Source organism: Oryx dammah, unplaced genomic scaffold (genome assembly GCF_014754425.2).
Source record: "Oryx dammah isolate SB20612 unplaced genomic scaffold, SCBI_Odam_1.1 HiC_scaffold_9, whole genome shotgun sequence".
In the NCBI taxonomy this organism is placed as follows: Eukaryota; Metazoa; Chordata; class Mammalia; order Artiodactyla; family Bovidae; genus Oryx; species Oryx dammah.
In genome coordinates this window covers 10,848,899-10,868,699 of record NW_024070193.1, presented here as the reverse complement: position 1 = coordinate 10,868,699, position 19,801 = coordinate 10,848,899, and the positions used below count along the sequence as shown (strand labels likewise).

The 19,801-nt window shown below is 38.3% G+C and overlaps 1 protein-coding gene across 1 annotated transcript in view; it reads right to left on the bottom strand.

Annotated features, from left to right (window-relative positions):
• Nucleotides 1-19,801, bottom strand: part of DOCK3 (dedicator of cytokinesis 3) — a 262,648-nt gene that overhangs the window by 238,342 nt on the left and 4,505 nt on the right. The window contains exons 2-3 of the mRNA XM_040247080.1: nucleotides 11,725-11,765; nucleotides 8,452-8,507 (exon numbers count right to left, since the gene is read on the bottom strand). The gene's annotated coding sequence lies outside the window, so the exon portion shown is untranslated. The remainder of the gene's footprint in view (nucleotides 1-8,451; nucleotides 8,508-11,724; nucleotides 11,766-19,801) is intronic.

The window sequence follows — 19,801 nt, the reverse complement described above, 5'->3', positions numbered from 1 at the left end:
AACTGAAGTCAACTGAGAAAAAGGGACAGCAGATGAGGTCACAGGGGTGACAAGAAGCCACATCATAAAACTTTGTAAGGCTTTGTAAGAACTCTGGTCTTTGCTCTGAGTGAGATGGGAGTCATTGAAAGCTTTTAAGCACAGGAGTAGCATGATCTCACTTATATTTTTAAAAACTGCTTTGGCAGCTGTATTGAGAATAAACTGTAGGAGGCCATGAATACAAGTGGGGAGAGCAGTTAGAAGGCATTGCAGTAACACAGGCAGTAAAGCGTAATCACAGAAAGTCCCCACTTTTCCTTCCATGTCAAGCTGCGACAAGTTAGGACATAGCTTGCCTTTTTCTAAGCTGTCTAATGCTGTATAAAGCACAATTCTATTCCATGGTCCTTGAGATGATCACACCCTTTGTACTATTCCTGGACAACGGACTCTCAATAACTCTCCCAATATTTCTTTGAAAGTGAAAATGTTAGTCGCTCAGTCGTGTCTGACTCTTTGCAACCCCATGGACTATAGCCCACCAGGCTCCTCTGTCCATAGGATTCTCCTGGTAAGGATACTGAAGTGGGTTGCTATGCCCTTCCTCAGGGGATCTTCCTGACCCAGGGACTGAACGTGGGTTTTCTGCACTGCAAGCAGATTTTTTACCATTTGAGCTGGATGCCATTAGAGATTCCCTTCCTATTCTTTCTCTCTCATCTATTACCTCCAGGCCACAGATCCCTAACCATGTGTGGTAATGGTAATAACAAGGTTCCCAGAACACATACAACAGAAATCTATATGATTATAAGCAAAGTCTAACACTGTCTTCTAGCTCTGTCCTAGGGGGGAAAGTCTGAAGCTAGGCTGAGAGAAGTTTGATAAACAGACCAACAATGAGGTCGTATCTGACTCTTTGTTACCCCATGGACTGCAGTTCACCAGGCTCCTTTCTCCATGGAGTTCTCCAGGCAAGAATCCTGGAATGGGTTGCCATTTCCTTCTCCAGGGGATCTTCCTGACCCAGGGATTGAATACGGGTCTCCTGTACAGCAGGCAAATTAATCCTTTACCATCTGAGCTACAAGGGAAGCTCCAATGAGGTCAAGAGAAAATTTTTTTTAAAAAGTACCAAAAGATAACTTGGCCTGCATGATCAAAAAGCAAGAGACCTTCTGGGTACTGCTGACCACACTGTTTCTCCTTTAAACTGTATTCCCAAGTAAGAGTTTTGTATGCTAGCGCATACAAGGAATGAATGGATAGATGAGACAATTTGACATACTCCATACTATCTGTCCATACTCCATACTGACAGATTTTATTTTCTTGGGCTCTAAAATCACAGGGACTGCAGTCATGAAATTAAAAGATGCCTTGCTCCTTGGAAGGAAACCTATGACAAATGTATACAGTGTATTTTTTAATATGCTTTTTAGCACAGACATCACTTTGCTGATAAAGGTCCATATAGTCAAAGCTATGGTTCTTCCAGGAGTAATGTACAGATGTTGAGAGTTGGACCATAAAAAAAGGCTGAGTGCTAAAGAATTGATTCTTTCAAACTGTGGTCTGGAGAAGACTCTTGAGAGTCCCTTGGACTGTGAGGAGATCAAACAAGTCAATCCTAAAGGAAACTAACCCTGAACATTCATTGGAAGGACTGATGCCGAAGCTGAAGCTCCAATACTTTGGCTGCCTGATACAAAGTGCCGACTCACTGGAAAAGACCCTGATGCTGGGTAAGATTAAGGGTAGGAGGAGAATGGGGCAACAGAGAATGAGATGGTTGGATAGGATCATCAACACAATGGATGTGAGTTTGGGCAAACTCCAAGATACAGTGGAGGACAGGGAAGCCCGGCCTGCTGCAGTCCATGGCATCACAAAGAGTCAGACACAACTTAGCAACTGAAAAACAACATAATATAGAATTGGAAGGATAATCTCTAGTCAGGCAATCAGGGCTACCAAAAGCTGAATGTTTACTGATGCTCTGTGTAAGAGTTTAGAGCAGTTTTCTCTTTCATCTTCAGTGCTCAAATAGCCAAAAAACAAACTCTAGTTTTGATCCTGATCATTTCTGAATTACAAGGTCACTTGGATTTATGGCCTTTTATCTATATTAAGACAAAAAAGCAGGTTACTGACTTGGACAAAAATGGTAGAGATAGTAGAGACACTGCATAACACAAAAGACCCTAAGTTTTGCTCCTACTAAACCTCCTTTTGCAGCAGAAAAAGGCCTTTCTTCTCTACTGTGATGAGGGTGTTCTTACCTTACTTAAAGACTTTCAGACTGGCTTACTCAAATGAGTAATCTTGCAGAGCAACCCAATTTACAAAAATGTCTTATACCAACTATCCCCAATGTCCCATGAATTTGATCTACTTCCTTTCCTAGCCATTCCAAGATGAATGTGGTGTAAGGTACAGGAGCTGCTCTTGAGATCAGCTCCATGGAGTTTTACTCAAGACTGATTGGGTACTGAACCAAGCAGGACCCTATAGGGCCTTCCCAGAACAGAATGCTGCCCCGAACTCCACAATGTCCTCTGCCTGGCTCTTGTCTGTAGACAAGAGTCCTTTAGCCTCCTAAAGAAAGTGAAGTTGCTCAGTCGTGTCCAGCTCTTTGCTACCCTGTGGACTGTAGCTCACCATGTTCCTCCGTCCATGGGATTCTCCAGGCAAGAATACTGGAGTGGGTTGCCATTTCCTTCTCCAGGGTAATCTTCCCGACCCAGGGATTGAACCCTAGTCTCCCACACTGCAGGCAGACGCTTTAACCTCTGAGCCACCAGGGATTCCAAAGAGTAAATTTAATCAGACAAGTGAAAAAGTACAGAAATAAAGGAAAACAGTCAAGCAAGACAAGTTAGTAATAGTTCAGCCATTAAAACAAACTCAAGGACCTTTAGTTCCTCCTCAAGCACTGTAGATAATAATATGAGCCATATCCTTTGTTGCAGAGACTGAAACCCCTACCAGATGGAAGAAGTTAACCTCATGCTGCTCACAAGCACGCAGACCCCAGACAGGTTGAAACCAGAAGGTTGATGATGTTGACCCCTGATTATCTCACCATCAACCATTCGGGGGACTATCCATGAACTGATCACACCCCACAACCCCCCTCCCTCACCCTGTCTAAAAACCCTTCTCTGAAAGCCTTCCGGTAGTTCAGCCCTTTTAGGCACTTGCTACCTGGACTCTTGCTTGGCGCCCTGTGATAAATGCTGCCTTTCCTTCACCACAATCTGGTGTTAGTAGATTGGCTTTACTGCACATGGGCAGACCAAGGTTTAGTTCAGTAACAGTACCCTAACTGTGGAATCAGAATTGGCCAGTAGCAGTGGGTAACCCTGAGACTTCAATATGGTACCATACACCAAGTGGATTAGCCAACACCATTAGGCAGGTTCCTTACAGTGGACTCCACTGATCATCACACACTTAACAAAACTGCACTCAATGTTTGCTGGCCATAGATAAGATAAGCCTTAGGGCTATAAAAGATTCCAAGCTGCTTTTGTCCTGAGGTGCTCTCTGAACCAGAGACTTACCATCTTGCAAATGAATAATATGATCTAGACAAATGAGTTCCCTCTCTGGCAGTCCTCTCCCAGAAGAGTTCAAGTATACTTTTCCCCTTCCCATTGTGGCCTGGCACCGCTGTCTCTGAAAGGTCTCCTGCTGTGATGGAATTGCCTTTGCAACTTGTCAGAGCTCTGCCTAAATAAAGCCCATTATCTGCTACTACCATCTCAGGGTCATCTCTTTTTTCTTTATCAGCCCTCAAACTCTCTAATTTACTACAAATGTGTAAGTTTTTCAGTGAAACTTTATAAAAAGCAGCAACAATATTTGAATCATTTTATGAATGAGAAAATCCAGGTATCAAGAAACACTTAGGAAGATAACAGAAACTATTAAAATTTTTAAAGTTCCCACAAGAACATTTTCACAGATAAGATTATTCAAACAATTTCACTTCCTTGTCAACCAAACAAAACAAGTACTTCAGTAAAAATGGCACAAATTTCTCAAGAAGCAGATGATATAACCTACAAACCACTGAAAGTACAGTTATACCCCTCCCAAGTATGGCAGGAGGCAATGAAGAAGGCACATGACAGAAACACAGTGCATGTTCTCTGACTGAAAGACCCTCAATTCCTGTTTGTATTTGCTAAGGTAGACCCTTAAGTCCCCGTCTTGCTGATCTAACCAAGCACTGGGAATATATCCAGGAGAAATCTGACCATTTTAATCCACAACACCACCTATGCAGTACTGCTATCTAAGATGCTTAAGTCGAATCTAACCATAAGGAAACAGACAAACACCAATTGAGGGACATTTTGCAAAACAACTGGCCTGGGCACTTCAACAAAGTCAATGGCATAAAAAGGAAAACGAAAACCAAGCCTGGAGAACTGTTGAGAAAGATGAAATATAATATTTAATTCTTGACTGGATCGTGAACCATACCCCACCCAACCCCCAAAAAACTAACCAAATGAAAACAGATATAAAGAATATTCATGGGATGATTAGGGACATTTGAATTAGGACTATATATTTTATAGTATGATAGCAAAGTAATGCTCAAAATTCTCCAAGTCAGGCTTCAAAAGTACGTGAACTGTGAATTTTCAGATGTTCAAGCTGGATTTAGAAAAAGCAGAGGAACCAGAGATCAAATTGCCAACATCTGCTGGATCATCGAAAAATCAAGAGTTCCAGAAAAACATCTGCTGCTGCTGCTAAGTCGCTTCAATTGTGCCCTACTCTGTGCGACCCTACAGACGGCAGCCCACCAGGCTCCCCTGTACCTGGGATTCTCCAGGCAAGAACGCTGGAGTGGGTTGCCATTGCCTTCTCCAATGCATGAAACTGAAAAGTGAAAGTGAAGTCACTCAGTCATGTCCGACTCTTCGCGACCCCATGGACTGCAGCCTACCAGGTTCCTCCATCCATGGGATTTTCCAGGCAAGAGTACTGGAGTGGGGTGCCATTGCCTTCTCCAAGAAAAACATCTTCTTCTGCTTTATTGACTATGCCAAAGCCTTTGACTGTGTGGCTCACAACAAACTATGGAAAATTCTTCAAGAGATGGGAATACGCCTCCTGAGAAATTTGTATGCAGGTCAGGAAGCAACAGTTAGAACTGGACATGGAACAACAGACTGGTTCCAAATCGAGAAAAGAGTACGTCAAGGCTGTATATTGTCACCCTGCTTATTTAACTTATATGCAGAGTACATCATGAGAAACGCTGGGCTGGATAAAGCACAAGCTGGAATCAAGATTGCTGGGAGAAATATCAATAACCTCAAATACGCAGATGACACCACCCTTATGGCAGAAAGTGAAGAAGAACTAAAGAGCCTCTTGATGAAAGTGAAAGTGGAGAGTGAAAAAGCTGGCTTAAAACTCAGCATTCAAAAAAAGAAGATCATGGCATCCAGTCTCATTCAGTACAGTTCAGTTCAGTTCAGTCGCTCAGTCATGTCCGACTCTTTGCAACCCCATGGATCGCAGCACGCCAGGCCTCCCTGTCCATCACCAACTCCCAGAGTTCACTCAGACTCACATCCATCGAGTCAGTGATGCCATCCAGCCATCTCATCCTCGGTCGTCCTCTTCTCCTCCTGCCCCCAATCCCTCCCAGCATCAGAGTCTTTTCCAGTGAGTCAACTCTTCGCATGAGGTGGCCAAAGTACTGGAGTTTCAGCTTTAGCATCATTCCTTCCAAAGAAATCCCGGGGCTGATCTCCTTCAGAATGGACTGGCTGGATCTCCTTGCAGTCCAAAGGACTCTCAAGAGTCTTCTCCAACACCACAGTTCAAAAGCATCAATTGTTTGGCGCTCAGCCTTCTTCACAGTCCAACTCTCACATCCATACAGGACCACTGGAAAAACCACAGCCTTGACTAGACGGACCTTTGTTGGCAAAGTAATGTCTCTGCTTTTGAATATGCTATCCAGGTTGGTCATAACTTTTCTTCCAAGGAGTAAGTGTCTTTTAATTTCATGGCTGTAGTCACTATCTGCAGTGATTTTGGAGCCCAATAAAATAAAGTCTGACACTGTTTCCACTGTTTCCCCATCTATTTCCCATGAAGTGATGGGACCAGATGCCATGATCTTCGGTTTCTGAATGTTGAGCTTTAAGCCAACTTTTTCACTCTCCTCTTTCACTTTCATCAAGAGGCTTTTTAGTTCCTCTTCACTTTCTGCCATAAGGGTGATGTCATCTGCATATCTGAGGTTATTGATATTTCTCCCAGCAATCTTGATTCCAGCTTGTGTTTCTTCCAGCCCAGCGTTTCTCATGATGTACTCTGCATATAAGTTAAATAAGCAGGGTGACAATATACAGCCTTGATGTACTCCTTTTCCTATTTGGAACCAGTTTGTTGTTCATTACTTCATGGCAAATAGACGGAGAAACAATGGAAACAGTGACAGACTTTATTTTGGGGGGCTCCAAAATCACCATGGATGGTGACTGCAGCCATGACATTAAAAGATGCTTGCTCCTTAGAAGAAAAGCTATAACCAACCTAGACAGCATATTAAAAAGCAGAGACATTACTTTGCCAGCAAAGGTCCATCTAGTCAAAGCTTTGGTTTTTCCAGCAGTCATGTATGAATGTGAGAGCAGGACTATAAAGAAAACTGAGCGCTGAAGAATTGATGCTTTTGAACTGTGATGTTAGAGAAGACTTTTGAGAATCCCTTGGACTGCAAGGAGATCCAACCAGTCCATTCTAAAGGAAATCAGTCCTGAATATTCACTGGAAGGACTGATGCTGAAGCTGAAGCTCCAATACATTGGCCACCTGAAGCGAAGAACTGACTCATTTAAAAAGACCCCAGTGCTGGGAAAGATTGAAGGCAGGAGAAGAAGGGGACAACAGAGGATGAGATGGTTGGATGGCGTCACCGACTCAACAGACATGAGTTTGAGCAAGCTCCAGGAGTTGGTGATGGACAGGGAAGCCTGGGGTGCTGCTGCAGTCCATGGGATCTCAAAAGAGTCGGACATGACTGAGTGACAGAACTGCACTACTGTATCTATGTTACATTTCCTGAGCATCGTAATTATTCTGTGATTATGTTAGAGAATGTACTTTTTCTTAAGATATAATATATATCCTAAAATATTTACAGTTCCTGGATTCTGGTTTCCCCAACCTTTATATTTTGTATTCCCAGGCATCAGAGTACAGAATGCTTTACTGCAGTGATTATTTTGTGTTATTCCTGTATTTCCTTTTTTTCTTTCACTATTCAAACTTGTTGTTGTTGTTGTTCAGTCAGCAATTCCTGTCCAACTCTCTGTGATGCCATGGACTGCAGAACTCCAGGCCTGCCTGTCCCTCATCATCTCCAGGAGTTTCCCCAAGTTCATGGTCACTGGATTGGTGATGCCATCCAACCATCTTATCCTCTGTTGCCCTCTTCTCCTTCTGCCTTCAGTCTTTCTCAGCATCAGGGTCTTTTCCAAATATGTGTCTAAAATTCCCTATATTAAATTCTATTTTATAAAATGACTCACAAGTTTCTCTTTTCCTGACTAAATCCTAGCTTACCAGAAGGATACTCCAATGCTAGCTCAACCTCTGGTCAAAAACATCATTTCTTGTCCCCAAAGCTATCATAGTTAAACAGTATCTTTAAAATGATGTTTAACTTTTTAAAATAAAATCACAATCCTATAATAATACATATTACTTTTTAAAATAAGGCATTAAAAATAAACAATTTTAGAAAATCACCCACAATTTGAACATGCAAAAGCAACTGATATTAACATTTTGATATAATTACATCTTGATTCTCTTTTATTCACCAATTGCTTTTGTTTCATAATTTTGTGACCAAACTATATATCCATTATATACACTATCATTTTATCCTTAAGGTATGCCTTTAAGTGTGCATGCGTGCTAAGTCACTTCAATCATGTCCAGCTGTGTGTGACCCTATGGACTGTAGCCCACCAGGCTACTCTGTCCATCGGATTCTCCAGGTAAGAATACTGGAATGAGTTGTTGACATTTCCCTAGTTTCTTTCAATTTCGACTTGCAAAAAAGGAAAGATTTTAAAAGTCTCCCTCACTTTTCATACACAGAAACAAAATGATAGGTTTATCACTAACTCCTATCCTATCAAAGACTATTCTCAAAATAACACATCATTTTGTAAAATATACTGCATGTATAATTGTTTATATGAAATTCATAACAACTCAGGTTACCTTTCCAGTAGACAGGAAAAGAAATTAAAGTTGTCAGTATTTTAAGATAAAATTATATCCTCAGAATTATATATGATAAAGTATATTTTTGCAGAACATACAATAGTGTATTTTATACTACGAATCGAAAGGAAAAAAGTCTTCCTCTGCAGCCAATAAAAATTATAAATAAATTCAGCAAAGCCAACTACTCACCCCCTATTACTGACAATTGCTTTTTTCAAATGAATGTAATTTGCAGGAAAGATCCCCTATAAAAGAGATAAGATTTCCTATTAGAAAAAGTAATTTGTGATTAACATCTCATTTAGACTGAAATAACAGTCAGATTTCAGTATGGAAATACTCTATCAACAAAACAGTAGATCTCTTCAGGTAGCAGCCACTTTACATATTAATTAAGAATACAAAGTTGTACAAACTATATTTAACAGGAATTTCATTGTCATTCACAATCAGAGTCTATTCACAAGAGGGAAAATCTAGTGTTAAAAAACCACAAAAACTTTTCTTTTTTTTAAGTTTTAGAAATATTCCATCAAATCACACTTAAGATAGCATAGATTTATGCACAGAGCTTGGCATGTATCTACAAAACCAACATTATCATCTAACCAACAATTTACAGCTTATCCAGCTCTGAGTTAGAGAAAGAATTCTCACACTCTGGGTAACATTTGTATTTACAAAGAATAAATCAATTTGAGAGCGTCTGTAAATGTTTCTTCTTTTACTCTTTGCAAATGGTTTCCACTTTGGTGTCTGCCATAATCTGATTTCAATTCTTAATGGATTTTTTTAAATGTATTGTTTTAAAATCAATTACATTTTCCAATCAATGTTTCACTCCTTTTCCTGATGTATAAAACTTCCTTCAAAATAAAACACAAATGGTCTATTTTTTTTTTTTAATACTCTTTGGCCCACACCACTGTCAGTAATAAACTCAATCTATACCACACAAGCCCATCAGCAGCTGGACTACAGTAATGCATTTTACAGTTTTCAGTGTACAGCTCTTTCAGCTCCTTGGTTATATTTATTTCTAAATATTTGATTGTTTTGATGCTATCACGAATGGGATTGTTTCATACTGGTAGTATTTTGTTGAGAGTTTAGCATCTATATTCATCAGTGATAATGATCTGTAGTTTTCTTTTCCTACAGTGTCCTTTTCTGACTTTGATAACAGAGTAATGCTAGCCTCATGAAACAAATCTGGAAGTGTTCCCTCCTCTTCAATTTTTGGAATAGCTTTCATGAAGGACTGGTATTAATTCTTCTTTAGAGTTTAGTAGTATTCACCAGTGAAGTCATCTGGCCTTTGTTAATATTTAACATATTATGCTTTTTCTTAAATAGAAAATACCAAAACGATCATATATTAATTTTTATTAAAAACATTTCTTTGTTGGGTGGGAGATTTTTAATAATTACTGATTCAATTTCCTTAATGATTATTGGACTATTCAGATTTTCTATTTTTCCTGATTCATTCTGGATAGGTTTTAAGTTTCTAGGAGTTTATCCATTTCTTATAGACTGTTCAATCTGTTAGCATACAATTGTCATAGCAGTCTCTTATAATCCTTTGTATTTCTATGGTATCATTTTCAATGTCTGCTCTTTCATTTCTCCTTGTCTCTTTTTTCCCTCAGTTAATTTTATCTGTAAAAAGAAACAGCTTTTAGTTTCATTGACCTTTTCCCGTGTTTTTTGGTCTCTTTTTCATTTATTTCCACCCTAATTTTTGTTATTTTCTTGACTCTGCTAAATTTGGGCATAGTTTCTTCTTTTTTCTAGTTTCTTCAGATGTAAAGTAAGATGATTTATTTAATATCTTTCTTTTTTTCTTACTGTAGGCATTTATCACTATTAACTTCCCTCTTTAAACTGCTTTTGCAGTAGCCCATAGGTTTGGGGGTATTGTGTTTCTGTTTTCATTTGTGTCAAGATTTTTTTTTACCTCTTCTTTGGTCCACTGGTTGTTCAGAATGTGTTCTTTAATTTCCACATACATGTGAATTTTCCAGTTTTCTTGCTGTTGTTGATTTCTAGTTTCATACCATTGTGGTCAGGAAAGATGCATGGTGTGATTTCAATCTTTTGAAATTTACTAAAGCCTTGTTATATGACCTAGTCTGAAGAATGTTCGATTTACAATTGAGAAAAACATGTACTTTATTGCTGATATGTGAAATATGCTTTATTATGTCTATTAGATATATTTGGTTTAAACTATAGTACAAGTCCAACATTTCCTTGTTGATTTTCTGTCTGGATGACCTATTCAGTGCAGAAAATAGGGTACTGAAGGCTCCTGTTATTATTTGGTATCTATTTCTCCCTTCAAATCTATTACTATTTGCTTAATATATTTGGGGGCTCCATCTCCAGTGTACACATATTTATTACTGTTATATCTTCTTGATATATGTCTCCTTTATCTCAGGAGTTCTTAACCAGGGGCAGTTTTACCACCACCACCCCAACCACCTCCCACCCCACCCATCAGCCCCAGGGCCTTTAGCAATGTCTAGAGACACAACTTGAGAGGAGACATTAATGAGTGGAAGTCATATATTTTGCTAAGCTTTTCATAATGTACAAAATAACAAGGATTTATCTAGCCCAAAATGTCAACTCTGACAAAAATGAGACACCCCGGCTATGAGGAATTAAAAGTTTGAAGGTACTGTCTTCTTATAATCACTACTTTAAAAACCAGTAAGTGAGTCTACTGAGAAATTAATGATTACAACTCTGAAAATTTTTAATAAAAATTAATATATGATCATTTTGGTATTTTCTATTTAAGAAAAAGCATAATATGTTAAATATTAAGACACAGAAAATATATAAGAAAAAACAGTAGTATTATAGAGAAAAGTAAGTTTTTGCAAATGCATTACTGGAAAAGAATGCTGCTACATGTATTATAACTGCCAAATAAAATATATTTGGCCTGATCAAATTATTGTTACTTGGTAAGAGAATAAACATATAAATCTAGTTCATAAAATTAGCTTCTGGCACTTAACAGTCTTCTTTAAATTCATATTTTAACAAGAACATTATGATCAGAGACGTATCTAATTCAAAATTATTTTAGTTTTTTTCATTTTAGAAATAAAGTCATCTTGCTAATCACAGGGCTAGACAGGAATAGGCCTATAAAAAAGTCTATTTACTTGCTGTTAACTATTTTCAGGAAAAATACTAAATGTCCTAAATAGGCTTTTTAAAAATAAGCTTTGCAACTACTACCACACACACATTTTGTCCTTTTTAAAAAGTCATTGTAATACTGCTGAGACAGAGAAGAGTCTGATACAGTTCTGTAAAGGGAAGAATGAGTGTGGCTACTGTAAAAGATTAAAAGATGGAAAGCAAGGATTGCTTTTATATCAAACAAATATACTAGGCCACTTTCTAGATTAGAAAAGGTAACAATAAACTTTTTATTACCTTTACATTTGGCTTCTTTGTTGAAACTCCCCTATACCAACCTAAAACAAAGCATACGAAAGATATTAAAATCATATTGTCGTTTTCTATGAAAAACATGAGTATTTTTAGGATAATTATTTAATACAAAACTTTCTAGTAAGTTTTAGGTACTTTATGCCTTTATTAAGCATAGTTTACTCCAAAAGAAGCAATCTTACAAAAAAATATAACGTTCCCAATTTTCATCAAAGACACAACAGCCTTTCAACTGAAAAAGACAAAAAAAATTAGAAAATACTTCAGAGGACACATATTCATCTCCTTGAAAACTCCCAGATGAAACTATTACAGGATAAGAAAATCCCAAAATCATATAGTTTTTTGGTGACAGATATCATGGGAAATAGATGGGGAAACAGTGGGAACAGTGTCAGACTTTATTTTGGGGGGCTCCAAAATCACTGCAGATGGTGACTACAGCCATGAAATTAAAAGACACTTACTCCTTGGAAGAAAAGTTATGACCAACCTAGATAGCATATTGAAAAGCAGAGACATTACTTTGCCAACAAAGGTCCGTCTAGTCAAGGCTGTGGTTTTTCCTGTGGTCATGTATGGATGTGAGAGTTGGACTGTGAAGAAGGCTGAGTGCCGAAGAATTGATGCTTTTGAACTGTGGTGTTGGAGAAGACTCTTGAGAGTCCCTTGGATTACAAGGAGATCCAACCAGTCCATCCTAAAGGAGATCAGCCCTGGGATTTCTTTGGAAGGAATGATGCTAAAGCTGAAACTCCAGTACTTTGGCCACCTCATGTGAAGAGGTGACTCACTGGAAAAGGCTCTGATGCTGGGAGGGATTGGGAGCAGGAGGAGAAGAGGACGACAGAGGATGAGATGGCTGGATGGCATCACGGACTCGATGGACATGAGTCTGAATGAACTCCAGGAGTTGGTGATGGACAGGGAGGCCTGGCATGCTGCGATTCATGGGGTCGAAAAGAGTCGGACATGACTGAGTGACTGAACTGAACTGAAGGAGAGTACAGCCCTGACTTTCTATCTCCTTGTCTCCTTGAAATCTCCCATGCACTGAACTACACTACTCTTATTTCTTGGCTTTCCAGCCACTAAAGTTGACAGCAACACTTCATTTATTTTCTCTTACCATTCATACACAGTAATAACAGTGAAAGTTTCCATTACACAATAAAAATAGTTTTCAGAGAAAGGAAATTTTTTTGCCAACTTTCTTCAAATTCAATCTATTATTTTCAGAGTTTTGTTATAGTTTCTCTACTTGGGTTTAAGAGGAAACAATTCCAGTGAATAGAAGAGGAGGCCAAGAGTTGTATTTAAAGAAGGAATATAAATAAAAAAGAAAGAGGAGATTGTTGATAATAACTAATATTAACAGAGAGCTTACTATTCCATGCACTGAAATTGAGTTAATTTCATGTGTTATTCTTTAAGACTCACAACAAAGTTAAAAGGAAAAGAATCAACTTTTTCTCCCCTGAAATCATAACAAACAATAAAAGAAGAAATACCCTTATTTCTGCTTAGTACAATAGCTGAGATCATAAATTTGAATAACTCAATTTATACCTGAAAGTCTCACTATCTTCGTTTTTTTTAAAGTGATAACCTTACCAACAGGACACTTTCAGTTCAGTTCAGTTCAGTCACTCAGTCGTGTCCGACTCTTTGCAACCTCATGAATTGCAGCACGCCAGGCCTCCCTGGCCATCACCAACTCCCGGAGTTCACTCAAACTCACGTCCATCGAGTCGGTGATGCCATCCAGCCATCTTATCCTCTGTCATCCCTTTTTCCTCCTGCCCCCAATCCCTCTCAGCATCAGAGTCTTTTCCAGTAAGTCAACTCTTCGCATGAGGTGGCCACAGTACTAGAGTTTCAGCTTTAGCATCATTCCTTCCAAAGAACACCCAGGGCTGATCTCCTTCAGAATGGACTGGTTGGATCTCCTTGCAGCCCAAGGGATTCTCAAGAGTCTTCTCCAACACCACAGTTCAAAAGCATCAATTCTTCAGTGCTCAGCTTTCTTCACAATCCAACTCTCACATCCATACATGACTACTGGACACTTTACAGTATCTTAAACAGGACTGCTGCTGCTGCTGCTAAGTCACTTGAGTCTTGTCCAACTCTGCACGACCCCATAGACGGCAGCTCACCAGGCTCCCCCGTCCCTGGGATTCTCCAGGCAAGAATACTGGAGTGGGTTGCCATTTCCTTCTCCAATGCATAAAAGTGAAAAGTGAAAGTAAAGTCGCTCAGTCGTGTCCGACCCTCAGCGACCCCATGGACTGCAGCCTACCAGGCTCCTCCATCCATGAGATTTTCCAGGCAGGAGTACTGGAGTGGGGTGCCATTGCTTTCTCCCTTAAACAGGACAGATAATGATATAAAGGGCTTCCCTGGTCCCGTGGTCCAGTACGTCCAGTGGTTAAGAATCCAACTACCAATGCAGGGGACATAGTTTCGATCCCTAGTCCAGAAAGATCCCACGTGCTGCAAGGCAACTAAGCCCATGCACCACAACTACTGAGCCAGCACTTGAGAACCTGTGCTCTGCAACAAAAGAAGCCACCGCAGCGAGAAGCCCACACCCCACCACTAGAGAGTAGCCCTGTTCACAACAACCAGAGAAAGCCCGTGTGCAGGCACAAAGACCCAGCGCAGCCAAGAAAATAAACAAATAAATAAATAAATTTTAAATGGTCATCTTACCTAAAATTTTTAATTCTGTACCAGTAAAGTTAGACAATTCAAATATGTATATCCAAAAATTCTACCTTTAAAATATTAGAAATTTAGTCTCTAAAAATGCTGTTTTATAAAATATGATTAAAAATTAAGGTAATAAATGAAAAAATTTCTAATTGAGATGCAATGTTAAGTCCTATTTTATACTGAAATTATAGGGATTTTAATTCAGGAGTTACTCAAAGTAACTCTATTTAAGTTACTCTATTTAAGCAATTATTCCAGAAAGGAAATGGAAAAAGTACAGAAAATAGATTTTTAAATAAAATATAACCACATTAAAAAATATATATATGTGTATATATATATATATATGACCACATTAGACTGAAAAGCAGGAAGCAAACGCTAGATTTTAGAAAGATAGCTAGGGATCACTATACTTTCAAAGATAATAAAACTGAGAGAAAGCATTACATACTGTTTAAAAGCAATTAATGTACAAAAAACAGAACTGAGAACACTAAATTGTCACAGAAATAGAAAAGCAGGACACCGGTGTGTGTATGTGTGCTTACTACCACTAAATAAATGCTCAGTGAGTACTTATCATGTGAATGAAATGAGACAGATGTAAGTGTTTACATTTGTCAGCTTAACTCTGGATGATTACACCTTCCACAACTGGTGTATAAACATACTTGGTGTATAAATTAAAGAGTCAGTTCAAGTCTGACTTAAAAAAAAAAAAGAAACTTTTAAAAAATGTAACACCTTTAGGTTAGAAAAGCAATCAGTAAGAAAGGAAACACAAATTAAGAGAAAATATTCTGGGTCTTGTGTGTAAATACGTATATTGAAGATTAATTCATCTGAAAGCTATAACTATTTAAACACATAGACAAAAAAATAGTGGTCACCTGTCCTTGTGCCAGGCGTTTTCACATCTATAGTCTCAAAACACAGCTGAATACCACTTTGTTAAATACGTATCATTAGATTGTGAATTGCCCTTCCCAATGTAAGTAAGGCTATACTATCAAAAAGAGCCAACAGTACCACTACAATTGCTGCTGACAGAGAGGCTACAGAACAGTGTTAGCAGTGTTAACCCAAAAGAATGAAGCCTCTATATAATTCAGGCCATGTGACAGTCAACAATCAGCAGGCCTTTACAAAGATTCCGGGTGCAAACCAATCAAGCTAGATCAAAAGCACCAAATGAAGTCCAACAAAAAGTACCCTTCAATAAGAAGTTTCAAACTTTTTATTCAAAGGTATAACATATTCTTCACTGTCTGACAAAAGGGAAACAAGGCAAATGTGTTCATTCTCACTCCTATCTTAGGGCTAACAGTTGTTCATCCCTGAATTAAGAGACAGGCAGATAACAGGCACAATTTCTACTTCATTCCATATCGTGATTAAAAATAATTTTAAAAAGTTATCACTCATTATGAATGGCAGATCCACAAAGAGGTTCACTTTAGAGAAGGAACCAACTGTAAAGTCAAGGACCAAAACAAAGATCTACAATCTTCTAAAAATACTAACTTTTTCTTTGGTATATCGATAAAAATATTCACAGCCCATCCAACTCTTTTATCCTCTTTCCAATTATATAACTAATAGGCATGGAAGAAAGTATCAACCACTTACATAAAAAAAAAGAAATTTATAGAGAATTCAGCCCCAAATTTGGGGGACATAATTATTCAAAAGGTCAATATTAAAAATCCTCTATTATTTCACTGCAAACTGTTAAAGAATAATCTTGTGTATTATCTGCATACAAAATAATTTAATGCTATTTTAAATCTTTATGTGCAGTAAGTATAAAAGATAATAATTGGCAATAAATAAATGGATATTAAAATAAATGGACAATAAATAAATGGACATTAAAAATTGAGAAATTTTACTCCCAAATGAGTTATTGCTCCTTTAAGCTTATGGTTCTCCATAAACTTATAAAGAACCATAAACAAGTTTCAATAATACTGCTATTGAATAGGACATTTTAAAAACTCTTTTATAATTCAAATATGTATAAAATACGTTTACTAACTTCTGGTTCTAGCGCTGACAAAACATTTCACATTAGACAAATATAAACCTGAAAAAAATACAAGAAACAATTGTGTAAGAGCAATGGAGAGCAACTATCCAAGACAAGGTATGAGACACTATAATCCTTGAGAAAAGAGAATCACATCAGCTGAGTTTCTCCATGAGGACATTTCAGCAAAAATCAAAGTCCCACTGAGTTAGGAAAAAAGGTTGACACTGAGAGCTACTCGATACAATATCCACTCGTGCAACTGCCCAATTCCTACAGTGGTAATTCAGGGGAAATTTCTAAGAAGCCCGGCTTTCTGCAGCAGCTGAGAAACTAAGGAGCTAGGCAGAGTCACATTACCTTTAGGAGACCTATAATAATAATATAGTGACTTTTCAACAGAAATGATGGAAATCAAAAATTAATGAAGTAAATCCTTAAAATGCTAAAAGAAAATATTCATCAACCTAGAATGCTACACCTAGGGAAAATATACCTTTTAAAATGATGACAAATTTAAAAACAGATTCACATAAACAAAAGTTGAATGAATGTGCAGCAAACCTGCACTAAAAAACCATTACTAAAAGGAGTACTTACAGTAAAAAGAAAGTGATCCCAGACAGAATCATGAAAAGAAGAAAGAAACAGCACTGGAAACGGTAAGAATGTGGGCAAACAAATGAATACAGACAGAAGACATATGACAACAGTGGTACAAATGTAATAAGAAGAGTCAGTGCAGTTGAATCATTGTAAAGCTCATGCATTGTTGGAAGTGGTGTAAGAAAAACTTTAAGGTAGACCCTAGTAAGTCAAGAACGCATGCTTTAACCTCTAGGGTAATCACCAAGCGGGGCTTCCCAGATGGCTCAGCAGTACAGAATCCACCTGCCTACAGGAGAGGCAGGTTCCATCCCTGAGTCAGGAAGATGCCCTGGAGAAGGAAATGGCCACCCATCCCAGTAATCTTGCCTGGGAAATCCCATGGACAGAGGAGCATGGGGGGCTACAGCCCATGGGGTTGCAAAAGAGTTGGACATGACTTAGCAACTAAACAATAACAACTTATAGAAAGGGTCCCAAAAGATACAGATCTCTGAGGAACAGTGGGCTGCTGCAAAACAGGCTAACCACTGCCACAGAGACAAATGCTAGAGGCCACTCCCCAGAACCAAGACCACTGCCTGACATAAGGAGTACTGCAGGAACCAACTGTCTTCAGAGCAGTTTGCCAGTGGTATAAAATAAAGACAAGAAGAATCAACTCTTTTCTTCAACCTCCAGCCTAATAGTCTCCCTACAATGCCCCTTTATTGGCAGAGTCTAACACAGACTAGCTGTCAAAGAAGAAACGTGGTTTCCAGAGCTTCCAGCTCCAGTATCACAAGAAGGGCTAGAAGGGCAGGTTTTGAACTTAGAGGCAATAATAAGTCAGTTAACTGACAGAGTCAGCATCTTTATTTAGGTCTCTCATCATGCCAAGTTCAGATAAGTGATAAAAGTCTTCTGATCTTCTGTTTGGAAGGTAAAAGTCTGGCTGCCATGATTTCAAAGGCCAAGTGGAAGGTGAAGGTTAGAAGTTTCCATATTCAGTATTCAGTAGGTATGCTTGACTTAATCCTCCAGTTTTCAATACATAACCTGTCTCCTACAAAAATGTGCATGAAGTGTCCACATTTTCTAATAAACCTCAAAACCTCTACCAGATGAACAAGGAGCAGTCATCAAATGAATTGAAGGGAGAAGACTTATATACCTTTACCCTCATTTCCAAAGATCCCTGGTGCTAAAAGTTTCTATGCCTCTTAAGGATCTGCTGTGTAAATAAGGGTAGTTCCAAGATACTCCTACTACATGCTTGAGATTCAGGTATGTTGGGTCTGTTAAGGCATAGTTTCCACTCTTCAAAGCCTTGCCAACTTTCTTTGTCCATGTGAGCATATTATATTTTAAAAACCCTGTATTTTGATTTTTGTAGTGTTTCATAACTGATTTTGAATTTTTTTTGTATATGGTGTGGAAAAGTAGTCCAATTCTCCAAACACCATTTATTAAATAGATTGTCTTTTTCCCCACTATATATTCTTGCCTCTTCTGTCACAGATTAATTGACAATATAAGTATATGTTTATTTCTGGGCTCTCTATCATGTTCCACTGATCCATGTGTCTGTTTTTGTGCCAGCAGCATACTGTTTGGATAATTATATCCTCACAGTACAGTTTCAGCCTGGGAGCATGATACCTCCAGATTTGTTCTTTCTCAACATTGCTCTGATTATAAAGGGTCTTTTGGAATCCATGCAAATTTTAGGATCATCTGCTCTAGTTCTGTGAAAATGCCTTTGATATTCTGATAGGGACTGCACTGAATCCACAGACTATCTTGGGCAGTATGGGCATTTTAATGATACTGATTTGTCCAATCCATGTGCATGGTACATCTTTCCATTTTTTTTGCCTTGTTTACCATTTCTTTCATCAGTGTTTTACAGTTTTCAGAGTACAGGTCTTTCACTGCCTTGGTGAAATTTATTCCTAGGTATTTACTTTTTTGATCCAATTATAAATGGGACTGTTTCTTAATTTCTCTGATACTTCATTGTTCAAACAGATAAATGCAACAGACCTCTGTAAATTAAGCTTGTATCCAGCAACTTTTCTGAATTCATTTACTGAATTCAATTTTTGAATAACAATTCACTTATTGAATAACAGTTTTTTGTGAAGTCTTTGGGGTTTTCTATATAAACTGACAGTATCATGTCACCTACAAACAGTGACAGCTTTATTACTTCCTTTTTAATTTGGATTTCTTTTATGTGTGTGTGTGTGGCCTTTTTTTTTTTTTTTTTTGCCTAATTGTTGTGACAAGAACGTCTAACATTACGTTGAATGAAAGTGGTGAGTATCTTTGTCTTATTCCGTTTTTTATAATTTTAAAATTTACTTAGTTTTGGCTGCACTGGGTCTTTGTTGCTGAGCATGGGCTTTCTTTAGTTGCAGCAAGTGGGAGCTACTTTTCATTGTGATGCACGGGCTTTTCATTGTGGTAGCTTCTCTTGTTGCAAAGCACAGGCTAAAGGCCCAAGGGCTTTAGTAGTTGCAGCATGCAGGCTCAGCAGCTGCAGCATGTGGGCTCTAGAGTACATACTCAGTAGTTGCAGTGCATGGGCTTAGTTGCTCTGTGACGTGTGGAGTCTTCACATACCAGGGACTGAACCCATGTCCCCTACATTGGCAGGCAGATTCTAATCCACTGTGCCACTAACTAAGTTCCTTGTCTTATTCCTGATCTTAGAGCAAA